Consider the following 5,762-nt stretch of genomic DNA (forward strand, 5'->3'; position numbering starts at 1 on the left):
AAATCCCTGCATTGTGTTATTAATTCAACTAAAGTGAAGGATTCAAATACAATTAGATGTAAAGTTCTTTATTTTTTAGACAGAGTCTTGCTCTGTCACCCAAGCTGGAGTTCAGTGGCACGATCTCAGCTCACTGCAACCTTTGCCTCCTGGGTTCAAGGGATCCTCCCACCTCAGCTGGGCCCTAGTAGCTGGGATTACAGACGTGCACTACCACACCTGGCTAACTTTTGTATATTTTGTAGAGAGAGGGTTTCTCCATGTTGACCAGGTTGGTCTGGAACTCTTGCGCTCAAGTGATCCACCTGCCTCGGCCTCCCAAATTTCTGATATTACAGGCGTGAGCCACTGCTCCTGGCCAAAATTGCATGTAAAGTTCTAACCTCTGCCCTGTATTATTTTGTCTTTCCATAGTTTCCTAGTTTCATATAGAGTCTGTCAAAGTATTCTACTCCAGAGCCTGACTTTACATCTTTGGAATATAAATTTGTGGCGCGCACATACACACACAAACACACACACACACATCTATTAGATTAGTCAGGGTTCTCCACAGAAACAGAACCAATAGGATATATATAGAGAGAGGCAGAGGGCAGTGGGGAGGTATTTTAAGGAATTGGCTCACGCAGTTATGGGGGCTGGCAAGTCTAAAATATGCAGGGCAGGGCAGCAGGCTGGAAATTCCAGCGAGAGTTGATGTTGCAGCTCGAGTCTGAAGGCAGAATTCCTTCTCATTAGGGGACCTCAGTGTTTTGCTTTTAAGGCTTTAAACTGATTAGATGAGGCCCACCCATATTATGGAGGGTAATCTGCTTTGTTCAGATCTACTGATTTAGAAGTTAATAACTTCTAAAAAACACCTTCATAGAAACATCCAGACTAATGTTTGACCAAACAACTGAGGATGTGGTATAGTGAAGCTGACACATAAAATTAACTCTCCGTCTTTACACATACACACATATGCATATATATGTTTATAAAACATTTTTTGAATGTTCTAGAAAGTCATAAAATATGCCTATTATCAGAGCTAGTGATAATTTCATAAAGTTCATCTATTATTACTCATTCTAAATGGGTTTTTCCTCTGTTTTATTTTCCCTTTCATTTCCCACCTTGCATTAAACTTATGTTCAGACAATACGGCCGGGCGGGTGGCCCATGCCTGTAATCCCAGCACTTTGGGAGGCCAAGGTGGGCAGATCACCTGAGGTCAGGCGTTCGAGACCAGCCTGACCAATATGGTGAAACCCTGTGTCTACTAAAAATAACAAAAATTAGCCGGGAGTAGTGGTGCGTGCCTATAGTCCCAACTACTTGGGAGGCTGAGGCAGGAGAATTGCTCGAAACCAGGAAGTGGAGGTTGCAGTGAGCTGAGATCACACCACCATGCTCCAGCCTGGGTGACAGAGCAAGACCCCGTCTTATAAAAAAAAAAAAAAATAAGGAAAAGATAAAAGAAAAAAAAAAACTTATGTTCAGACAATATAAAATCTTAGGATAACCTATGGCACTCCAGATAGCTGTCACAATTGCTTGTCCTCTCATATCTTTCAATAGCAAATTCGAATTAAGTAAATAATTTTTGACAGTTGCAACTTAAAACACACACAGTGAATCTTATTTTAAACATTGCCCCTGAGGTTTAAGTAAACTTGGCCTGATCCCACAGTTAAAGGCTTGAAGCAGTCAGAAGTTATTTTTACTCCCTTTTCAAATTATCAGCCTACCTTTCTCACTCTTTATTGACCTTGGCGTTTGTGTCCATAAGGGCCATTTAGGCATGGCCCTTGTTATACAGAATGACAACTCCAGACCAGGCAAAAAAAAAAAAAAAAAAAAAAAAAAAAAAAAAAAAAAAAAAAAAAAAAAGGACAGCTGTCCTGGAGATGATGGCCAATTAATTTTTGAGCTTTTTTCTTTAGTGCATTAATTATTATTATTTTTTGAGACAGGGTCTCACTGTCCACCCAGGCTGGAGTACAGTCGCATGATCAGGGCTCACTGCAGCCCCTCCTGCCTCAAGCAATCCTCATGCCTCAAATCTTCTCAAGTAGCTGGAACTACAGACACACACCACCATCGCTCAGCTAATTTTTAGTATTTTTTATTAGAGATGGGATTGGCCAGTGCTGGTCCCTTGAACTCCTAGGCTCAAATGAACCGCACGCCTCAAGCCTCCCAAATTGCTGGGAATTACAGGTGTGAGCCACTGCACTTGGCCAATACATCATTTTTAAACATAATTAAATGATTTCTGTATGGTAGTAATAAAGGTCATTTGTGGTAAAGGCCAAAGATTCTTGGGAAGATATTGTGGTTTTGCCACAGCCCAAGAAGAGTAAAGGGGGTAATTTATAAGATAATTTCTAGGTGTGGACGCCAGATAGCTCCTTGGATTTTTGCCCTTGCATTGTCTTAGTTGTGTCTTAGCTGTGTTAGGCTAAGGGATTTTAGCTATGCACGTGAGTCACTTTAGATCTACCTGAGGTTGAAATTACCGGGTAACTAAAAGTCATGCAAATACTCTGGAAATGACAATGATTCCAGAAATGCTTTGGCCACTTGTTTGTTTAGTGGATGATGGTATCTCAGGTTGGACATCTCACCTGTGACAGAATCTCATCCAATTTAAGGATAAATGAGGCTTTGATGGAAGGTATCACAGAACTGCTGTGCTGCGAGACTGAGGGCAGCGCAGACACTTAGGGATGGCGCTGCATCCTAAAGGATTGGCTTATCCCTGATCATCTCTCAAGACTCCTCCATAAAGGTGGATGGGCTGCTGACCAAGCTGAGGTTACATGAGTATAGTTTTAGATCAAAGAGGTACAGGATTTTCCTATTGGCTCCAGAAGAAACATCTCTCTAGTTTGGAAGTCAACAAGCTCATCCCTAGACCATCACACAGCAGGCAGGAGGAAGGTCTGTGAGGATTCCAGTCCAGTCAGTTACCTTGCCAAGTATTTGGTTCCTAGAAAAAGCGGGGACAAAGTTGGGCTGGGCAGATATAAACGAAAGGCTAGTAAGTTTAGAATTCGTTTGTTCATGGATTTTAATCGCTCTCTTGGCAGTCTCCTTCTCTATGAGGAAGTTTCCCTTGCCCTTCTATAAAGAGGGTTTTTAGTTTTTGTAGTGGTGCCACCAGGCAGCCATTTTTTGCTTATGGCTGATTTTCATGCTCCATCTCGTATTTATTTCTTTTCCTTGGGGAACTGCTTGCTGTATAGCGAGGTGTTCTATTTGGGGTAAGTATTGCGGGTTATGTTTGGTTATGGGTATAATATACTATCTGGCGTATGGTATAATAATTACGTTTTATTTTTATTTTCTTTGAGACGGAGTTTCACTCCTTGTTGCCCAGGTTAGGAGCGGCAGTGGCTCGAATCTGGCTTTACTGCAACCTCCCATGCGGGGTTGAAGTGGATTCTCTTGCCTCAGCTTCCTGAGTAGTCTGGGATTATAGGCGCCCACCACCATGCCTGGCCTAATTTTTTGTAATTTTATAGTAAAGACGGGGTTTCACCAAGTTGGCCAGGTTGGTCTTAAACTCACCTGACCATTTGGTGATAAACCCCGCTCGGCCTCCCAAAGTGCTGGGGATTACAGGCTTGAGCCACCATGCCTGGACTTGTAATAATTATTTTTAATGGCTTCGTTGAGTAAAGTAGATGTTCCTTGGTACCAATCTCTTAGACACATTATTTCTTTTTTTTTTTTTTTTTTTTTTTTTTTTTTGAGACGGAGTCTTGCTCTGCCAACCCAGGCTGGAGTGCAGTGGCCGGATCTCAGCTCACTGCAAGCTCCCCCTCCCGGGTTTACGCCATTCTCCTGCCTCAGCCCTCCCCAGTAGCTTGGGACTACCAGGCGCCCGCCTCGTCAGCCCGGCTAGTTTTTTTTTTGTATTTTAAGTAGAGACAGGGTTTTCACCGTATTAAGCCAGGGTGGTCTGGATCTCTGACCCTCCCTGACTCGTTGATCCGCCCGTCTCGGCTCCCCCAAAGTGGGCTGGGATTACAGGCTTGAGCCACCGCGCCCGGCCTAGACACATTATTTTCTAATTTACTCTCCTCCAAATGCGGCAAAGATGGGATTTTTTTTCTTTTTTAACTATTGGAACTTTTTATTCTGTTTTTGTTGATGCTTAAGGAAAACAGCTCGCCCATAACTCACTGAAAGCTTGGAGTTGTGATCACCAATCTTTTATTTGGCCAATTAAGAAGAGTCCAAACTGCATTCGCTTCTTAGAAGGTCTATTCAGTTGATAAGTGGCACTTTAGCTGATTTTTTTTTTTTTTTTTTTTTTTTTTTTTTTTTTTTTTGCATATAAACCCTTTAACAAGAACTCTTAAGTTGCATTGATTATGTCCCCAAGGAAAATAAGGGACCTGATGGTAATTCAGATGGGCACCTCTGAAAAAGATCATCAATTTTCTGTCCCGTTCCAGTCAGATTTTTTGGAAAACCTTGGGGAAAGACTGAAATTCCCCACCAATCTGAGACTGTATGCAAGTCTTTACAACGTTAATTGGAAAAAACAAGAATCCCAACATGGCACCCAATAGACCTCCACAGATAAAATCATTGACCAAATGAGCAGTGTGAGTCGTTGCGGTAGGCAGATGCTCCTTAATGGGACCTTGAAGGCCAAAAAACAAGACATTGCTGAGTCCATTCCGGAAAAGAATGGGCACCAAGCCTCAATAATACTCTCCAATTCCATGACATTTCAGTGCCTTGAAAGCCTGGTAAATGTTGGTAAATTTGTCATGATGTAGCCTCAATAATACTCTCCAATTCCATGATGTTTCAGTGCCTGGAAAGCCTGATAAGTGTTGGTAAGTGTGTCATGATGCTTGGAGTCTTGAAGAGTTCAATGTCTGAACTCTTTCCAGTGGAGTGAAAGTTGCTTCTGTTGTCCCTGAAAGCACTGCTGCCACACCACAGGTTGCAAAACTCTGGAGCACTGACATGCTTGTGGAGAAGGCAGGATAAATCCTCATACAGACCAAACATAAGTGCAAGTATAGTTGTCTTCTGCATCAATGGGGGAAGGATTCCACGATACAAGTTTCGAAATCCATCCCTTCTCAAATGAAGTTTTACATCACGGGTTTTGATGCTATACAGCTGTTGTCGAAAGAGGACATTCTGAATGGGAAATGTGATTGTGAAGTTGTTGAAGGCTGCACAGCAGCCACACAAATAATGCTTCATTTCACCAACGTTTGTAATATGAGGTGATATATCTTGTTTTGAAGATGTTAGTATTGGTGGCCTCTTTTCATGAGCTTCTGAATCCATCATGTTGCTTAAGAGCTTTCTTTTTCATTAAGGACTTCTTTTTTTTTTTTAACCTGTAATATCATCTGAGCCTGGAGTTTGGCAGGATGATAGCTTTTTGATAATGTTCCCAATTTCTTCCATTGTTATTCTTCTGTTAGGTTCTCTCTTCTTGAGTCAATTTTGATAACTAGATTTCTGTTCTCCAGGCATCCATTTCCAAGATGGGATTTTCTTTTACCTTCACACCCATTTTTTCTTTCCCTTTTCACCTTCAGTGAGAGAAGATATTTTATAGACAGAATAAAGAGAACTGTTAGTAGAATACTTTAAAAATTTGTTGTGAGAGGTAGTCGATGTCAGAAAGAGAAAGGCTTGTTTTTCTGGTAATTGTTCTCCTCTGAAGAATCTCAAAGGCAAATGCTTCCCCCATGAAGCATGGTAAGGACTTGCTACTTCTGTCAGGTTGGAGA

General features: G+C 41.7%; 1 pseudogene; it reads right to left on the reverse strand.

Moving 5' to 3' along the window:
• Positions 1–2,957: 2,957 nt before the first annotated feature.
• Positions 2,958–5,313, reverse strand: LOC108519725 (solute carrier family 25 member 51-like; annotated as a pseudogene).
• Between the last annotated feature and the right edge of the window lie 449 nt (positions 5,314–5,762).

This window comes from Rhinopithecus bieti, unplaced genomic scaffold (genome assembly GCF_001698545.2).
Source record: "Rhinopithecus bieti isolate Rb0 unplaced genomic scaffold, ASM169854v2 scaffold_48197, whole genome shotgun sequence".
NCBI lineage: Eukaryota > Metazoa > Chordata > Mammalia > Primates > Cercopithecidae > Rhinopithecus > Rhinopithecus bieti.